Source organism: Pelophylax lessonae, assembly GCF_965119305.1.
Source record: "Pelophylax lessonae genome assembly, chromosome: 8".
Classification (NCBI taxonomy): Eukaryota; Metazoa; Chordata; class Amphibia; order Anura; family Ranidae; genus Pelophylax; species Pelophylax lessonae.
The window spans coordinates 276,598,815-276,619,308 of NC_138775.1; the positions used below are offsets into that span (position 1 = coordinate 276,598,815).

Sequence of the window (20,494 nt, forward strand, 5' to 3'; positions counted from 1 at the left end):
TGGTATTCCACCTCCTCAAAGCCACCTTCCTCCTCTGACTTCTCTTCTTCAGACTCCTCTCTCTGCGTTGCCACAGGTCCAGCAATTGACAACGACAAGGCTGCTTCTGGTGGTGATGAGGACCACAACTCTTCCTCTTCATGCTCATCTACAGCCTGATCCAGTACTCTTCGCAGGGCACGCTCCAGAAAAAACGCATATGGGATGAGGTCGATGATGTTGCCTTGGGTTCGACTGACCACCAGGGTTGTCATCTCCGCAAAAGGACGCATGAGCCTACAGCCATTGTTCATGAGCATTCAGTAACGCGGCCAAAAAATACCCAGCTCCGCAGAAAGAATGAAAGAAAATGAATGTTTTTTTTTATGAAAAATTATCCTGCGGATCGCTTTTGGTCTGTACACAATGAAGCAACGACCTTATCATCTGGGGTGTGCCAACACAATCCTAGAGGTGATCGCTTCATTGTGATACGCAAGCCCCTTCACCACGACAAGGTAACGATCACGAAGGGGAATTGACACATGTATGTGCCTTTTTTTTTGTTTTTTGTTTTTTTGCAGCCACAGTGTAGCACCAGAGGCCAGAAAAATTAGGCATGTACACATGCATGAAAAAGTAGGTATTGTTGCAGCCGCTGCTGTAGCAGCGGCCTGAAAAATTGAGGTTTTAAGGCAGAAAGTGCACTAAAACATTGCTGCTTGAACCGTAGTTGGTGGCGGAGACGTCACGTAAGTCATCCGGCATGCAGAGAATGATTATATACAGCAGCGTGTGGACCATTTTTAGGCCAAGGCATCTCAGTCATCACCAGGCCTTTTTTAGTCAAATGCATCCCCCACTGTCAGTCCCTTCGGGATCCATGCCTCATTCATCTTAATAAACGTGAGGTAATCAAGACTTTTTTGACCTAGGCGACTTCTCTTCTCAGTGACAATACCTCCTGCTGCGCTGAAGGTCCTTTCTGACAGCACACTTGAAGCGGGGCAGGCCAGAAGTTCAATGGCAAACTGGGATAGCTCAGGCCACAGGTCAAGCCTGCACACCCAGTAGTCAAGGGGTTCATCGCTCCTCAGAGTGTCGATATCTGCAGTTAAGGCAAGGTAGTCTGCTACCTGTCGGTCGAGTCGTTCTCTGAGGGTGGACCCCGAAGGGCTGTGGCGATGCATAGGACTAAAAAAGCTCCGCATGTCCTCCATCAACAAGACGTCTGTAAAGCGTCCTGTCCTTGCCGGCGTGGTTGTGGTGGTAGGAGGAGGATTACTTTCACCTCTTCCCCTGTTGGATTCCCGTTGTGCTGTGACATCACCCTTATACGCTGTGTAGAGCATAGTTTTTAACTTATTTTGTAGCTGCTGCATCCTTTGCGACTGCCGGTAATTGGGTAACATGTCACAGACTTTCTGCTTATACCGGGGGTCTAGTAGCGTGGCCACCCAGTACAGGTCGTTCTCCTTCAGCCTTTTTATACGAGGGTCTCTCAACAGGCATGACAGCATGAAAGACCCCATTTGGACAAGGTTGGATGCCGAGCTACTCATGTCCAATTCCTCGTCCTCACTGATGTCATTGAAGGTGTGTTCTTCCCCCCAGCCACGTACAACACCACGGGTACCAGATAGGTGACAACGAGCACCCTGGGATGCCTGCTGTGGTTGGTGTTCCTCCTCCTCAAAGCCACATTCCTCCTCTGACTCCTCTTCCTCACACTCCTCTTCCAGTGTTGCCGCAGGTCCAGCAATCGATGGTAAGGCTGTTTCTGGTGGTGGTGATGGTGACCACAACTCTTCCTCTTCCTCTTCACGCTCATCTACGGCCTGATCCAGCACTCTTCGCAGGGCACGCTCCAGGAAAAAAACATATGGGATGATGTCGCTGATGGTGCCTTCAGTGCGACTCACTAGGTTTGTCACCTCCTCAAAAGGACGCATGAGCCTACAGGCATTGCGCATGAGCGTCCAGTAGCGTGGCAAAAAAATACCCAGCTCCGCAGAGGCTGTCCTAGCACCCCGGTCATACAAATACTCGTTGACCGCTTTTTCTTGTTGGAGCAGGCGGTCGAACATTAGCAGTGTTGAATTCCAACGTGTCGGGCTGTCGCAAATCAAGCGCCTCACTGGCATGTTGTTTCGCCGCTGAATATCTGCAAAGTGCGCCATGGCCGTGTAGGAACGCCTGAAATGGCCACACACCTTCCTGGCCTGCTTGAGGACGTCCTGTAAGCCTGGGTACTTCTGCACAAAACGTTGCACAATCAGATTCAACACATGTGCCATGCACGGCACATGTGTCAACTTGCCCAAATTCAATGCCGCCAACAAATTGCTCCCGTTGTCACACACCACTTTGCCGATCTCCAGTTGGTGCGGGGTCAGCCATTGATCCACCTGTGCATTCAGGGCGGACAGTAGTGCTGGTCCGGTGTGACTCTCTGCTTTCAGGCAAGTCAACCCCAAGACAGCGTGACACTGTCGTATCCGGCATGTGGAATAGCCCCTGGGGAGCTGGGGGGGTGCAGTTGGTGTGGAGCAAGACGCAACAGCAGAAGAGGACTCAGCCGAGGAGGTTAGCAAAGAGGATGGAGTAGGAGGAGTAGAGGAGGTGGCAGCAGGCCTGCCTGCAAGTCGTGGCGGTGTCACCAACTCCTCTGCAGCAGAGCCACGCATTCCATGCTTGGCAGCCGCCAGCAGGTTTACCCAATGCGCAGTGTACGTTATATACCTGCCCTGACCGTGCTTTGCAGACCAGCTATCAGTGGTCAGATGGACCCTTGCCCCAACACTGTGTGCCAGACGTGACATGATTTCTTTTTCCACAATAGAGTACAGGTTGGGGATTGCCTTTTGTGAAAAATAATTTCGGCCGGGTACCTTCCACTGCGGTGTCCCAATAGCGACAAATTTTTTGAAGGCCTCAGACTCCACCAGCTTGTATGGTAAAAGCTGGCGGGCTAAGAGTTCCGACAAGCCAGCTGTCAGACGCCGGGCAAGGGGGTGACTCTGCGAGATTGGCTTTTTGCGCTCAAACATTTCCTTCACAGACACCTGACTGTGGGCAGGTGACGAGCAGGAACTGCTGAAGGTGAGAGGCGGAGGGGCGGGTTGTTGATAGGGGGCATGGAGGACAGCAGTGGTTGACGTGGCTGAAGATGCTGGACCAGGAGGAGGATGGTGGCTTTCAGTTTGTGTGCTGCTTTTACTCATGTGTTGATCCCATAGGCGTTTGTGATGTGAGATCATGTGCCTTCGCAAAGCAGTTGTACCTAGGTGGGTGTTGGACTTCCCACGACTCAGTTTCTTTTGGCACAGGTTACAAATGGCATCGCTGATATCAGAGGCAGACACACAAAAAAAATGCCACACTGCTGAGCTTTGCAAGGACGGCATTCTGGTGGTGGCAACAGCTTGCGTTGATTGGCGTGCTGTCTGGCTGACCCCGGGTGCCGAATCTACATGCTGTCTGACTGCGCCACTAGCTCCTTGCGATGACCTCCTCCCCCTGCTTCCAACTCGTCTCCTCCTCCTCTCTGTCTCCCCATCTGAACTTTCCCCCTCTTCTTCTGCTCTTCGAGCAGGCACCCAGGTGACATCCACAGACACATCGTCATCATCAGCCGCTTCACTTGACAACTCAGCAAAGGCAGCAGCAGCAGGTACAACATCATCATCATCACAATGTACGTCCATGTGTATAATGCTGCCTGACTGAGACATATCCCCGTTATCTACATCCTCTGGCACTAATAGTTGCGCATCACTTATTTCTTCAAACTGATGTGAAAATAACTCCTCTGACGGATCAAGTGAAGCGGCTGTGGTGCTAGTGTTGGTGGTGGTGCCGGCGGGCTGGCGAGTGGTAAATTGAGAGGTGCCCGAAGCTGAGCTGGAGGAGGATGGTGCATTAAGGTTCCGAGCGGAAGCTGTAGACGATTGGGTGTCCTGTGTAAGCCAGTCAACTATGGCCTCAGAATTTTTTGAGTTCAGGGGCTGTGGTGGCCTCTGAACACTGGGCATTATTCTAGAGCCTAAGGAAATCACAGCACCACGACCACGACGGCCCTTGCGGGGTGGCCTGCCTCTGCCTGTCATTTTTTTTTTAATGTGTTGTTACTGTTGTACTATGAGTGCAAGCTGCTGTGCCACCTTATATATCAGTGGTGGGTGGGCAGTGGCACAGTACACTCTCTGTGGACCTGACAGCAGTCACTGGCACCCAGGCAACTGCAATTTAAAAAATATATATATTTTTTTTTACTTTGCAAGCTGCTGTGCCACCTTATATATCAGTGGTGGGTGGGCAGTGGCACAGTACACTCTCTGTGGACCTGACAGCAGTCACTGGCACCCAGACAACTGCAATTTAAAAAATATATATATATTTTTTTACTTTGCAAGCTGCTGTGCCACCTTATATATCAGTGGTGGGTGGGCAGTGGCACAGTACACTCTCTGTGGACCTGACAGCAGTCACTGGCACCCAGGCAACTGCAATTTAAAAAAATATATATATATTTTTTACTTTGCAAGCTGCTGTGCCACCTTATATATCAGTGGTGGGTGGGTGGGCAGTGGCACAGTACACTCTCTGTGGACCTGACAGCAGTCACTGGCACCCAGGCAACTGCAATTTAAAAAAATATATATATTTTTTTTACTTTGCAAGCTGCTGTGCCACCTTATATATCAGTGGTGGGTGGGCAGTGGCACAGTACACTCTCTGTGGACCTGACAGCAGTCACTGGCACCCAGGCAACTGCAATTTAAAAAAATATATATTTTTTTTTTACTTTGCAAGCTGCTGTGCCACCTTATATATCAGTGGTGGGTGGGCACACAGTGGCACTGCAGTGGGCACAGTACACTCTGTGGACCTGACAGTCACTGGCAGCCCAGGCAACTGCAATAATAAAAAATATTTTTTTTTTCAATTTATTGCAACAAGATGCTGTGCCAACGTATATATATCAGTGGTGGGCAGTGCACTGCAGTGGGTACAGTGCACTCTGTGGACCTGACACAGCACTCACTGCAATTATGACAGAGAAAAAAAAAATATTTTTTAAAATGCCAGGTACTGTGCCTGTGCCACCCGAAATGAGTGTGGTGTGCACACAGTACAGTCTGTGGTAGGTCTGTGGCCTCTCACACACAGCGGGCAGGCAACTGCAGTGTACAATAGATATATATATATATATATATATATATATATATATATATATATAGAAAAAAATCTATTACCTTACCAGCCCTTGAAAGGGCTTTTGGGGACACTATATATATATATATATATGTATATATATAAAAATAAAAAAATCCTCAATTACCAGCCCTTAAAAGGGCTTTTGGGGACACTAGATAGATATAGGTATATATATATATATGAAGAAACAACTCAATTACCAGCCCTTAAAAGGGCTTTTGGGGACGCTAGGTATATATATATATATATATATATAAAAAAAAAAAAAAACACAAATACCAGCCCTTAGAAGGGCTTTTTGGGGTGCTGATATTACAGCAGTAGTGGACCAAGAACACTGCAAGACCAGGAACACTGACTAACTGTCCCTAGCTTAACAGCAGCAGCAGCAGCAGCTCTCTCCCTACTCTCACTACACACACTGCTTCAGAATGATCTAAGATGGATGCTGCCCTTGCTTATTTATAGGAGGTGGGAGGGTGTGGGAGGGAGGTATGCTGATTGGCTGGAAATGTGTCTGCTGACTGTAAAGTTCAGGGTCAAAGTTTGCCTCAATGATGTCTTATGGGGGGCGGACCGAACATCGCATATGTTCGCCGGCAGCGGCGAACGCGAACATGCTAAGTTCGCCGGGAACTGTTCGCCGGCGAACAGTTCTATACATCTCTACTAGCAATGCAATAACGGATGAAAAATGGACCAGAAAAATAGGGCTTTCATCTGTTCAAACGAAGATAACGGATGATCATCCGTTGTCATCCGTTTTTACATAGAGATGCATTGATGTCCATTTTTCATCCGTCAACGGATGGATGAAAAACGGACAAACGGACCGTATATGTGTGAAAGGGGCCTTAGGGCTCTTTCACACGGGCGGTCCGATCAGATCCGCCTGTCAGTTTTTTAGGCGGATCTGATCGGATCCTCCATGCAGCTCTATGGGGCAGCGGGTGTCAGCGGAGGTGACCTCCGCTGACACTCGCTGCCATCCGCATCCGATCCTGTGCTGAAATCTGGACGGATGGAAACCCTATTTTTCCATCCGTTCAGTAATCGGAGCGGAGCGGATCTGATGAGAGCGGACAAGCGGTCCGCTCTCCTCCGATCCCCCATAGAGGGCAGCGGGTGCTGAGACACCTCCCTCTCCGCTCTGCAAGCGGAGACGGAGCTGTCATCCGCCCGGCTCAGCGGGGATCGCGGATCGATCCCCGCTGAGCAACACGGATCCGCCTGCGGAGGCGGACCGTGTGAAAGAAGCCTTAGGGTCCTTTCACACATGCGGTCCGTTCAGTTTATCAGTTCAGCCACTTCAAAATGTATCAGTTTTTCATCCGTTTTTCATCTGTTTTTCATCAGTTTTTTCATCAGTTTTTTCATCCGTTTTTCATCCGTTTTTTTATCCGTTTTTCATCTGTTTTTTTTTTTTACATCCACTACCAATTCAAAAACGGATGAAAAACGGACCGTTTGTCTGTTTACATCCGTTTTTCATCCAATCCGTTTTTTTGACGGATGAAAATAGGGCATTTCTATTCACCATTCACTTGTAAGCATCTGATCATATCGAGTTTTCTGCTTTAGAAAGCCCTGCTTGTTATTCTGCAGAAATTAAGTGTAAAGGTGCCAGGTGCCCCCCTGTTAAGCTGATAAGAAAGTGCACTGCTGAGAAACTTGGGTTGATTGCCCGCATCCCTCAAATATCAAAAATCAGACATGAACCCCTAGAGGTGGGACTTTTTAGGGCATTGGATAATAAAATGTTGATAAATAAAAAGTACTTTTTATTTATCAACATTTTATTATTCTATGCTCTAAAAAGTCCCACCTCTAGGGGGTTCATGTCTGATTTCTTTTAAGCTGATAGGGACGGGCCCGGGTACAACGTACTGCCTTATCAGCGGCCCTGAACCCCAAAAACCCAGATTGTTTCAGATATGCAAATATTGACTTTATCCAGGACGTCAGGAGTTTGGCACATGCCTCTGATAAGTCCTCTCTGCCTCACTATTGGTTAGTAACTTCTCCCAAAACATTGACTGGTTATAGGTTTGCACTGTGCAGGCTGAGGTACCAGTGCCCCCCCGGCGGTCCTTCATGGTGACCCCTTGTGGGTGTGTTGTTGGGGAAATGCCTGTTCTTGTGGGCATCCTTCTGTGATTTTTGTGATCATTAATGAGCCAATAGAGAAGTTTTAGAGATCATAAAAGGCAAACCAAAATTCCAACACGCCAACTGAAGTTTTTCATTTGCATAAGAGAGCCCCCCAAGTTCTGGGGTGGAAAAGAAGTGAAAAGAAAACTTTTCCAGGGAGCAACATGAAGTTGCCATTGTTATGTCTGATTCTATGAGCGCTAGTTTCCTGACTGGCGAACACGATATCTGACAATTGCTGGATTGCAGAGCGCCTCACACTGGGCTTGCCTATGATAGCAGTTTGGTCGCAGTAAGGCACTAAACCAATTGGATGCATTTTGGCCCGCATCCGAATTTAAATGACATGTGAATCAAGTCGGCTTTCTATGGAGCCTATCACATATGTGTGGTGCAGCGGCAGTGCGAATTCGCTGCAAATCTAAAAAGAGTCCCGTGTGTTTTTGAGCACTGGGGTGCGATTCAGAAGCAAATTCAATGCTTATTGCCTTCTATGGGAATGCATCTGAATCCCAAATCTGATCATTTTTAACACAAATTCAATCCGAGAAAAAAACAGCGTTTGGTCATAGCAGCTGCCGATGGGAAGCTGTCAGTGCTGTGGGGGAAAAGGGCACACGGGGGGGACCCAGACAGCTGATAGAAGGGGCACATGCCAGATCCAATCCCCCTGCAGTGCATCCAGAGAGAGAAAGAGGAGGAGAAGAAGCTGGAAGCACTTCAGGGGGAGGCAGAAGAGGATTGGTTTCTGCAATAAGACGGTACAGCCGCACCTCCTACTCAGCAGGTGCCAGGGCCCCCCTTTTGAAGTGATGAGGCCCGGGCCCAGTACAGGAGGGCTGGCTGTACTGCCTTATCAGTGGCCCTGATCACGATGCCCACCACCACCACCGAACCGAGAAAAAAAAAGCTCAGCTCACGCTGAAGACTCCCGCCGTCTGCTTATTCCGCTTAACCACTCATGGATCGACCACCGTGTATTTAGGTCGGTATTTTGACATTAAATACCAGGGTTATGGCAGCAGATAGCTACCATAACCCTGGTCTTTTTTTAAACAGCGAGCAGTCCGCTTTAACATAAGGGTGGTACCAGCAGCGGATTCGCACCGGGATCACCTTCATGGGCGGCGGGAGAGGTACCTCCCCTCGCTTCCCTGTAGTTTTCCCCGCTTACCGGACCCGTCGGTAGCAGGGAAAATGATCCAGTCTGCTCTCCTCTCAGGCAGGAGGTCGAGTGAGGGCAAAATGGCCCTCACTCATCTCTATGGCCTTGGAGGACCGGAGCGACATCATATGTCGCTTCCTAGCAGCGGATTTAACCTCTTGCCAACCGCCCACCGTAATATTACTGCGGCAGGGTGGCTCAGTTGCGGAAAATCACGTAGTACTACGTGATTTTGTGCGCGAGATCTCGTGGCGCGCGGGCGCCTCCGGATCCGCACTTCCGCTGTGTTTAGACACAGCGGGAGGAGCGGCGGCGATTGCCGCCGGCCTCCTGCGATCGTCAGATAAACTGACAGAAGACCTGCCTGCTTATGTAAACAAAGCAGGTGAGTCTTCTGTCAGACAGGCAGGGTGAGATCAGAAGTTTCAGCTAAGCTACAACCCCAATCTCTCTGTGCCTGTCACGGAACCCTTCCCCCACACAGTTAGTAAGCATATTTAGGTACACATTAACCCCTTTGATCACCCCCAGTGTTAACCCCTTCCCTGCCAGTGTCATTTATACAGTAACAGTGCATAATATTTATCACTGATTACTGTATTAATGTTACTGGTCCCCAAAAAGTGTCAAAAATGTCCGTTAGAGGCCCGATCTGTCCGTCGCAATGTCGCAGTCCTGCTCAAAAATGCTGATCACTGCCATTACTAATAAAAACAAATACATTTTAAAAAAATTCCAAAAATCTATCCCTTTAGTTTGTAGACGCTATAACTTTTGCGCAAACTAATTAAAATACGCTTTTTGGGATTCTTTTTTTACCAAAAATATGTAGCAGAATACAATTTGGCCTAAACTGATAAAAAAAATTAGATTTTTAAAAATTTTTTATTGGGAATGTTTTATAGCAGAAAGTAAAAAATGTGGCATTTTTTTCAGAATTGTCACTATTTTTTTGTTTATAGCGCAAAATCTAAAAACCGCAGAGGTGATCAAATACCACCAAAAGAAAGCTCTATTTGTGGGGGAAAAAAAAGGACATCAATTGCATTTGGGTACAGCGTCGCATGACCGTGCAATTTTTCGTTAAAGTAACGCAGTGCCGAATCGCAAAAAATGGCCTGGTCATTATGGGGGTAAAACCTTCCGGAGCTGAAGTGGTTAAAGAGCCCATTTTTTTTTTTTTAAATGACTTGGCACCGCCCCCTGTGACGTCACCGACCGGGGCTGTCAAATGTATATGTAACTGGAATTTCCAGTTTTTTTTGGACTTTGATTATTACTATATAAGTTTCACCTTCACGGACTACTGAAATTTGACTGCATATGTTGTTAGAACGCTTGAGCGCTGATCCTTTTTACTATGTCATATGTATATACTGTATAATAAAAGAGCCACAATGAATGCCGAAATTAGAGTTGCACAAAAATTTTCCATGTGAATATTCACCATCTCCACCTATGTTGGCTGCTCATTTTATTTTATTTCTGTTTTAGGCTCGGTTCACATCTATGTGGGTGACTGCTGGTGCAGAAATCGCAGCGATTTCCACACCCGCAACCACCCCAAGTGAAAATGCACTGCTGTGAGAAAATGCAGGGGTGAATGGCACCCCTATGCATGTAAAAAGGCAGTGAGTTTGAGGGTGCACTAACCGCATGGAAATCGCATAGTCAAAATGACCATGCAATTTTCCTGCAGGCCCCCATTTTAAAAAAGATAAAAAACCTTTTCGTGTGGAACTGCAGACAAATGAATGGGCTTCCGTGCCTGAGCAAACGTGACCCGCAAAAACGCATTTATGTGAACCAAGGCTTTTTTTTCCTTATTTCCCCATGGTGATCCTGCCAGTAACACACTTCCTGTCTTGGGGTGACAACGCTCATCATGCTGTATTAATGGTGGAGCACTGTTGTCACCCAAGGCTTTTGGACTACAGAACATCCCCTCATCTCCATGACATAGGGTGAAGATGTTCTGTAATTCAAAGAGAGAACTCAGGCTGTCTCAGGGCAGCTACACTCACCCCTCCACTGTATCTATGGAGGAGCAACATAGCCACTCTTGGGCAGCAGCAATGTCATCCTGTGCAGAGGTGAGTGTTAAATGGAATAGAAAAATTAGATAGACTTTACATGAGTAACTTATAAATTAAAGCTGAACTCCAACGAACACTGGTTAGGAAGTTACAGAAAACTTTTTTTTTTCCCTTTTGTGATAAAGGTTTTAGATAAATAAATAATAGCTGACCAATGTAAGCACCCCTGTCTGTATTAAATGGTTTATCTCAACCCTCTAACTGCTACTTTTGCTGGACAGGTTGACCGGTGTAAAGTGAAAAAATAACATATCTACTGCTACTATGCTAATGCTGATAGACTGCATCATGCAGGTATTTTTTATTTTGCCGACAGTTTCACTTTGATTATTCTTGGCAGAACAGAATATATTTATTTACATAAATTTTAATCTTGAGAGAATTTCCCTGTACACAGCGGACTTCCCAAAAAACACCGTGGGCAGCCTTTGATCAGCCTGCAATGGCGGACAACAAAGGGCAGTCAGATCTCAGAAACATAAATACAATGTGACAGTTTTCAGATTCCTAACAAGTAGGGTGGACTTTGTATAGTGATATATGTATATATGTGTACTATTAGTAGCACAGTGCTATATGTGCTAGTATTATGTTGTGGGTGTGTATACATATATATAATATACAGTATTTCACAGAAGTGAGTACACCCCTCACATTTTTGTAAATATTTTATTCTATCTTTTCATGTGACAACACTGAAGAAATTACACTTTGCTACAATGTAAAGTAGTGAGTGTACAGCTTGTATAACAGTGTAAATTTGCTGTCCCCTCAAAATAACTCAACACACAGCCATTAATGTCTAAACTGCTGGCAACAAAAGTGAGTACACCCCTAAGTGAAAATTTCCAAATTGGGCCCAATTAGCCATTTTCCCTCCCCGGTGTCATGTGACTCCTTAGTGTTACAAGGTTTCAGGTGTGAATGGGGAGCAGGTGTGTTAAATTTGGTGTTATCACTTTCACTCTCTCATACTGGTCACTGGAAGTTCAACATGGCACCTCATGGCAAAGAACTCTCTGAGGATCTGAAAAAAAGAATTTTTGCTCTATATAAAGATGGCCTAGGCCATAAAAAGATTTCCAAGACCCTGATACTGAGCTGCAGCACGGTGGCCAAGACCATACAGCGGTTTACCAGGACAGGTTCCACTCAGAACAGGCCTCGCCATGGTGGACCAAAGAAGTTGAGTGCACATGCTCACTGTCATATTCAGAGGTTGTCTTTGGTAAATAGACATAGAAGTGCTGCCGGCATTGCTGCAGAGGTTGAAGGGGTGGGGGGTCAGCCTGTCAGTGCTCAGACCATACGCCACACACTGCATCAAATTGATCTGCATGGCTGTTATCCCAGAAGGAAGACTCTTCTAAAGATGATGCACAAGAAAGCCCTCAAACAGTTTTCTGAAGACAAGCAGACTAAGGACATGGATTACTGGAACCATGTCCCGTGGTTTTATGAGACCAAGATAAATTAATTTGGTTCAGATGATGTCAAGCATGTGTGGTGGCAACCAGGTGAGGAGTACAAAGACAAGTGTGTCTTACCTACAGTCAAGCATGGTGGTGGGAGTGTCATGGTCTGGGGCTGCATGAGTGCAGCCGGCACTGGGGAGCTACAGTTCATTGAGGGAACCATGAATGCCAACATGTACTGTGACATACTGAAGCAGAGCATGATCCCCTCCCTTCATGGACTGGGCAATAGGGCAGTATTCCAACATGACAACCCCAAACACACCTCCAAGTCGACCACTGCCTTGCTAAAGAAGCTGAGGGTAAAGGTGATGGACTGACCAAGCATGTCTCCTGACCTAAACCCTATGGAGCATCTGTGGGGCATCATCAAACGGAAGGTGGAGGAGCGCAAGGTCTCTAACATCCACCAGCTCTGTGATGTCATCATGGAGGAGTGGAAGAGGATTCCAGTGGCAACCTGTGAAGCTCTTGGTAACTCCATGCCCAAGAGGGTTAAGGCAGTGCTGGAAAATAATGGTGGCCACACAAAATATTGACACTTTGAGTCCAATTTGGACATTTTTGACTTAGGGGTGTACTCACTTTTGTTGCCAGCAGTTTAGACATTAATGGCTGTGTGTTGAGTTATTTTATACAAGCTGTACACTCACTACTTTACATTGTAGCAAAGTGTCATTTCTTCAGTGTGGTCACATGAAAAGATAGAATAAAATATTTACAAAATGTGAGGGGTGTACTCAATTTTGTGAGATACTGTATATATATATATACGCTATATTGCCAAAAGTGCTGGGACGCCAGCCGTTACACGCACATGAACTTTAATGGCATCCCAGTCTTAGTCCGTAGCGTTCAATATTGAGTTAGCCCATCCTTTGCAGCTATAACTCAACTTCAACTCCTCTGGGAAGGCTGTCCACAAGGTTTAGGAGTGTGTCTATGGGAATATTTGACCATTCTTCCAGAAGCGCATTTGTGATGTCAGGCACTGATGTTGATTGAGAAGGCCTGGCTTGCAGTCTCTGCTTTAATTCATCCCAAAAGTGTTCTTTCGGGTTGAGGTCAGGACTCTGTGCAGGCCAGTCAAGTTCCTCCACCCCAAACTCACTCATCCATGTTTTTTATGGACCTTGCTTTGTGCACAGATCCAAATCATTTGGTGGAGGGGGGATTATGGTTTGGGGTTGTTTATCAGGGGCTTAGCTTGGCCCCTTAGTTTTAGTGAAGGGAACTCTTAAGGCATCAGCATACCGAGACCTTTTGGACAATTTAATTCTCCCAACTTTGTGGGAACAGTTTGGAGATGGCCCCTTCCTGTTCCAACATGACTGCGCACCAGTGCACAAACCAAGGTCCATAAAGACATGGATGAGCGAGTTTGGGGTGTTCTATCAGGTTGAGGTGCAGGCCAGTCAAGTCCCCTCCACCCCAAACTCACTCATTCATGTCTTTATGGACCTTGCTTTGTGCACTGGTGTACAGTCATGTTGGAACAGGAAGGGTCATCCCCAAACTGTTCTCACAAAAATGTCCTGGTATGCTACCACCTTAGGAGTTTCCTTCACTGGAACTAAAGGGCCAAGACCAACCCCTGAAAAACAACCCCACACCATAATCCCCCCCTATATCAAATGATTTGGACCAGTGCCAAAACAAAACAAGGTTCTGGAAGAATGGTCAAACATTCCCATAGACACACTCCTAAACCTTGTGGACAGCCTTCCCAGAAGAGTTGAAGCTGTTATAGCTGCAAAGGGTGGGCCAACTCAATATTGAACCCTACGGACTAAGACTGGGATGCCATTAAAGTTCATGTGCGTGTAAAGGCAGGTGTCCCAATACTTTTGGTAATATAGTGTGTTTTATATATATATATATATATATATATATATATATATATATATATATATACACACACACACACACACACTACTCAAAGGGTCCCCATCACATTAGAATCCCCCAATCAACTTAGAGGTTTCCCCTTCACATCAGAGTTCCACCATCACATTAGAGGTCACCCGTCATATCAGAGGTTACCCGTCACATCAGATGTCCCCCTCACATCAGAGTCCCTCATTACATCATAGGTCCTCCATTTATATCAAAGGGTCGCCATTACATCAGAGTCCTCCAATCAAATTAGAGGTTCCCCCTTCACGTCAGAGGTCGCGCTTCACATCAGAGGTCACCCATCACATCAGAGTTCCCCCATCACATCAAAGGTCCCCTTTTACATCAGAGGTCCCCCATCACATCAGAGGTCCCCCATCACATCAAAGGTCCCCCTTTACATCAGAGGTCCCCCATCACATCAGAGGTCCCCCATCACATCAGAGATTCCCATTCACATCACATGTCCCCCATCGCATCAGATGTCCCCCATCATATCAGAGGTCCCCCATCATATCTGATGCCAGCCATCCCATTTGAGGTCCCTCATCACATCAGAGGGCCCACCTCAGAGTCCCCGTCACATCAGAGGTCCCCTTCACATCAGAGGCCCCCCATCACATCAGAAGTCCCCCATCACAGCCAATGCCATCCATCACATCTGAGGTCCCCCATCACATCAGAAGCCCCCCCCCCATCTCATCAGAGGTCTCCCATCACATAAGAGTTCCCCCATCACATCAGAGTCCCCCATTACATCAGAGATTCCCCATCACATCAGAGGTCCTCCTTAACATCCCAGCCCCCCCTTCATGTCAGAGGTCCCCTTCACATCAGAGGTCCCCCATCACATCAAAGGTCCCCCTTTACATCAGAGGTCCCCCATCACATCAGAGGTCCCCCATCACATCAGAGATTCCCATTCACATCACATGTCCCCCATCGCATCAGATGTCCCCCATCATATCAGAGGTCCCCCATCATATCTGATGCCAGCCATCCCATTTGAGGTCCCTCATCACATCAGAGGGCCCACCTCAGAGTCCCCGTCACATCAGAGGTCCCCTTCACATCAGAGGCCCCCCATCACATCAGAAGTCCCCCATCACAGCCGATGCCATCCATCACATCTGAGGTCCCCCATCACATCAGAAGCCCCCCCCCATCTCATCAGAGGTCTCCCATCACATAAGAGTTCCCCCATCACATCAGAGTCCCCCATTACATCAGAGATTCCCCATCACATCAGAGGTCCTCCTTAACATCCCAGCCCCCCCTTCATGTCAGAGGTCCCCTTCACATCAGAGGTCCCCCATCACATCAAAGGTCCCCCTTTACATCAGAGGTCCCCCATCACATCAGAGGTCCCCCATCACATCAGAGATTCCCATTCACATCACATGTCCCCCATCGCATCAGATGTCCCCCATCATATCAGAGGTCCCCCATCATATCTGATGCCAGCCATCCCATTTGAGGTCCCTCATCACATCAGAGGGCCCACCTCAGAGTCCCCGTCACATCAGAGGTCCCCTTCACATCAGAGGCCCCCCATCACATCAGAAGTCCCCCATCACAGCCGATGCCATCCATCACATCTGAGGTCCCCCATCACATCAGAAGCCCCCCCCCCATCTCATCAGAGGTCTCCCATCACATAAGAGTTCCCCCATCACATCAGAGTCCCCCATTACATCAGAGATTCCCCATCACATCAGAGGTCCTCCTTAACATCCCAGCCCCCCCTTCATGTCAGAGGTCCCCTTCACATCAGAGGTCCTCCCTTCATATCAAAGGGTCCCCAGCACATCAGGGTCCCCCATCACATAATAGGTCCTCCATTTATATCAAAGGGTCCCCATTACATCAGAATCCCCCAATCACATTAGCGGTTCCCTCTTCACATCAGAGGTCCCCCTTCACATCAGAGGTCCCCCATCACATCAAAGTCCTCTATTGCATCGGAGGTACCCCTTCACATTAGAGCCCATTCCTATATATCAGAAGCCCTCCCCCTCCCTGTCCCTGTCCCCATCACCACAGAGTCTCCCCATCACAAGGTCAGAGGCCTCTTCATCACATCAGAATCCCTCCTATACATGAGAGCCACCATCACATCAGAGTACTCCCATAATCGAGTCCCCTAACATATCAGAATCTCTCCCAAACATCAGAGCCCCCATGACTACAGAGACCCCCCATCACAGAGTCCTCTCATCCATCACTGATCCAGGGCAAACTGAGTCTCATCCTTGTGGCTTTTATGAAGACAACATAAGGATCTTTATTTTGGACATGTGACTATACTTTTCACACCTGATTGGCTTTGGATAAGGCAGAAAATATACAAGTGTATATATATATTATTATTTTTTTATTTTTATGTATTTATTTATTTATTTCATTTTTAATAAGAATCCTGGTGTGTTAGCTTTCTAAACTGAGCCTATAGAAAGTTATGGAAATACAGAAGTCATGCAGTATGATGATCAGCACTTCTTTGTAGTGTTGGGGTTCTGGGTTCAGTGGCCAGCAAGCATCTTGTCTACATGGGTGAGTAAAACCATAAAGGTAATTTAATCATCTAAAGTGCCCCTAGAATGGTGAGTAGCTTTGGTACGTCATTATTTCCTTTGGTGAACAGAGACTACTGCAAATGATCTCTGCACTCTCGTATAGGTTGGTGCTACATTTACAACATTCAAAATGGTAATTATCTATTCTGTCTCAGCTCTCCCTAGAAGGGTGGGTGGCTTTGGTACAATCATTAGCTACTTTGGGGACAAAGACTAATGCAAATGATCTATGCGCTTTGGTATAGGTTGGTGCTATATTAAAATCACCCAAAGTGGTAATTTAACCACCTTCCTCCTAAACTACCCCTAGGAGGGTGGGTGGATTTGGAACAATAATTAGCTGCTATAGGAACAGCGACTGATACTAACGATCTATGCGCTTTGGTATAGGTTGGTGCTATATTAGGGTTGGTCTATATTAAAAGCATCCAAATTGGTAATTTACCTACCTTCCTCCTAAACTGCCCCTAGGAGGGTAAGTGACTTTGGTACAATCAACAGCTCCTTTAGGAATAGAAACTGATACATATGATCTATGCGCTTTGGTATAGGTTGGTGCCATATAAAAAGCATCCGAAGTAGTAATTTAACTACCTTCCTCCTAAACTGCCCCATAGGAGGGTGGGTGGATTTGGTACAATGATTAGCTCCTTTAGGAACAGAGACTGATACAAATGATCTATGCGCTTTGGTATAGGTTGGTGCTATATTAAAGGCAGCCAAAGGGGTAATTTAGCCACCTTCCTCCTAAACTGCCCCATAGGAGGGTGAGTGGATTTGGTACAACCATTAGCTACTTTAGGAACAGAGACTGACTCTGTTTTAGATTTGGACCAGAACAGTCCGAACAATACAAATGATCTATGCGCTTTGGTATAGGTTGGTACTATAATAAAAGCATCCAAAGTGGTAATTTAACTACCTTCCTCCTAAACTTCCCCTAGGAGGGTGGGTGGCTTTGGTACAACCATTAGCTCCTTTAGGAACAGAGACTGATACAAATGATCTATGCGCTTTGGTATAGGCTGGTGCAATATTAAAAGCAACCAAAGTGGTAATTTAACTACCTTCCTCCCAATCTGTCCCTAAGAGGGTGAGTGGATTTGGTACAACCATTAGCTCCTTTAGGAATAGAGATTGATACAAATGATCTATGCGCTTTGGTATAGGTTGGTGCTATATTAAAAGCATCCAAAGTGGTAATTTGACTACATTCCTCCCAATCTGCCCCTAAGAGGGTGAGTGGATTTGGTACAATGATTAGCTCCTTTAGGAACAGAGACTGATACAAATAATCTATGCCCTTTGGTATAGGTTGGTGCCATATAAAAAGCATCCAAAGTGGAAATTTACATACCTTCCTCCTAAACTGCCCCTAGGGGGGTGAGTGGATTTGGTACAACCATTAGCTACTTTAGGAACAGAGACTGATACAAATGATCTTTGCGCTTTGGTATAGGTTAATGCCATATAAAAAGCATCCAGAGTGGTAATTTAACTACCTTACTCCTAATCTGCCCCTAGGGGGGGTGAGTGGATTTGGTACAACCATTAGCTCCTTTAGGAACAGAGACTGACACTGTTTTGGATTTGGACCAGAACAGTCCGAACAATACAAATAATCTATGCACTTTGGTATAGGTTGGTGCTATAATAAAAGCATCCAAAGTGGAAATTTACCTACCTTCCTCCTAAACTGCCCCTAGGAGGGTGAGTGGATTTGGTACAACCATTAGCTCCTTTAGGAACAGAGACTGATACAAATAATCTATGCGCTTTGGTATAGGTTAATGCCATATAAAAAGCATCCAAAGTGGTAATTTAACTACCTTCCTCCTAATCTGCCCCTAGGGGGGTGAGTGGATTTTGTACAACCATTAGCTCCTTTAGGAACAGAGACTGATACAAATGATCTATGCACTTTGGTATAGGTTGGTGCTATATTAAAGGCATCCAAAGTGGTAATTTAACCACCTTCCTCCTAATCTGCCCCTAGGGGGGTGAGTGGATTTTGGCACAACCATTAGCTCCTTTAGGAACAGAGACTGATACAAATGATCTACGCGCTCTAGTATAGGTTGATGCTATATTAAAAGCATCCAAATACCAAAATGGTAATTTAATTATTTTCCACCTAAAAGAATGAATGGTTTTGGTACAGATATCAACTCCTTTGGGAACAAAGACTAATGCGCTCCGCTATAGGTTGGAGCTATATTAAAAACTCCAAACTGCCTTTTTCACTATTTCCTTCAGTCAAGCCATTTCTATAACACAAGCCACTCTACCTACATCGATCAATCAGCATATTTTACAGGACAATTGATTTTTAAATCTACACAAGGCTAGGCACTAGCACAGGTCAATAAATATAAGTTGAAAATTTACAAAAAATAAATACGCAATATAACTTTAGTGTCAAATTAATGAGGCTTACACTATCAGAATACCAAATAGTCTGATCTCTACATCATTTTCAATTTTAATGACAATCAATTAATTTACTGACAGTTATTTTGTAAAGCGTTGCACAAACTCTTGGCGCTATATAAATCCTGTAAAATAATAATAAAAAAAATAATGTTTGGCTATGACAGTTCGAAAGCTTCTTTTTTTTTTTTTTAATTAGTTTTAGTAAGCAAAATGAAATATTTATACATACAAAAATGAAATATCTATACGTACAAGGTGACAAAGGAAGTTGCTGGGGTGACCATGGATCAGTAATGGGGACATCAAGCACTTACCTATTTGCCTGCAGTCCGGGCTGAGCATGCAGAGAGAGTAGTTGCTGAGTGTTTGGCGAGTCTGTGCAGCTGCTGATCCTGATGTGTATGTGTGTGGATGTGTATGTGTGTATGGGGATGTCACACCCCCTTGCAGCCATTGCCAGCTCCCACTCACACACAGGGGAGGGTAACATAGTCTGACATAGGAGGCTGCAGAGCTGAATCACAGCACTGAATGTTGCAAGGCAATGGACGATGCAATTGAAGGCACCAGAGACATCTGTATCTTCCCAAATCCTTCAATCACTGCCATCACAGGGGACGCACAGAGCTCTAATCTGAGCAAAATAATTACTGTCAGCATGTTGCGTGCCAATCCAGCTGACATCCCAGTGTTTCCCTGCATGCAGCACATACAACTTTGGACGTCTAGGGAGACTAAAATGTTTTTTTTTTTTTTTTTACAGCTATTATTATTTTTTATTTTTTATTATTATTTGTAGGACTAGTATTTTTTTATTATTATTATTATTATTATTACTATTTTAGATGATGATGATGATAATGATAATTAGTAATAGAAGAAGTTTTTTTTATTATTATTACTATTGCTTATGATAATTAACATCAATAGTAATTATTATTATTATTATTATTATTATCCTCATTATTATCATCGTTATCATCATCATTATCATTATTATAATTATTATCATCTTTATTATTATCATTATTATTATCATCATTATCATTATTATCATTATCATCATCATTATTATTATTATTATTATTATTATTATCACCAGGGCTTTTTTTCTCAGAGAATAGGTGCAGGAACTCCTCCTAAGTTACTTTGTGTCTCCGCCCCCTACCCACCTCTGAGCACTAATCCTTGGTTCCACCCCTACCCACCTCCGAGCACTGACCCTTGGTTCCACCCCCTAACCAGCTTCCAGTATAGCCCTTTTAGAGAATATAGAGTCAAGTATAATTTTGTATTGGAATGTATGGAATTTGGTTATGATAACAAGAAAAGCAATAAAATAGACCCCCCACAGGCAGCAGCAATAGACCCCCCCCCCCGGCCCCCAGCAGCAGAAAAATATCTCCCAACAGCCAGCATCAATAGACTCTCTAGCAGCCAGCAACAGTAGACCCCTCCCTAAACAGTAGATCCCTTCCAGCAACAATTAACCCTCAGTATCAA

The 20,494-nt window shown here is 45.5% G+C and overlaps 1 protein-coding gene across 1 annotated transcript in view; it reads right to left on the bottom strand.

Annotated features, from left to right (window-relative positions):
• LEPR (leptin receptor) overlaps window positions 1-19,393 on the bottom strand; it is a 180,888-nt gene extending 161,495 nt beyond the window's left edge. Inside the window, exon 1 of the mRNA XM_082264988.1 lies at window positions 19,306-19,393. The gene's annotated coding sequence lies outside the window, so the exon portion shown is untranslated. The remainder of the gene's footprint in view (window positions 1-19,305) is intronic.
• Window positions 19,394-20,494: the final 1,101 nt, after the last annotated feature.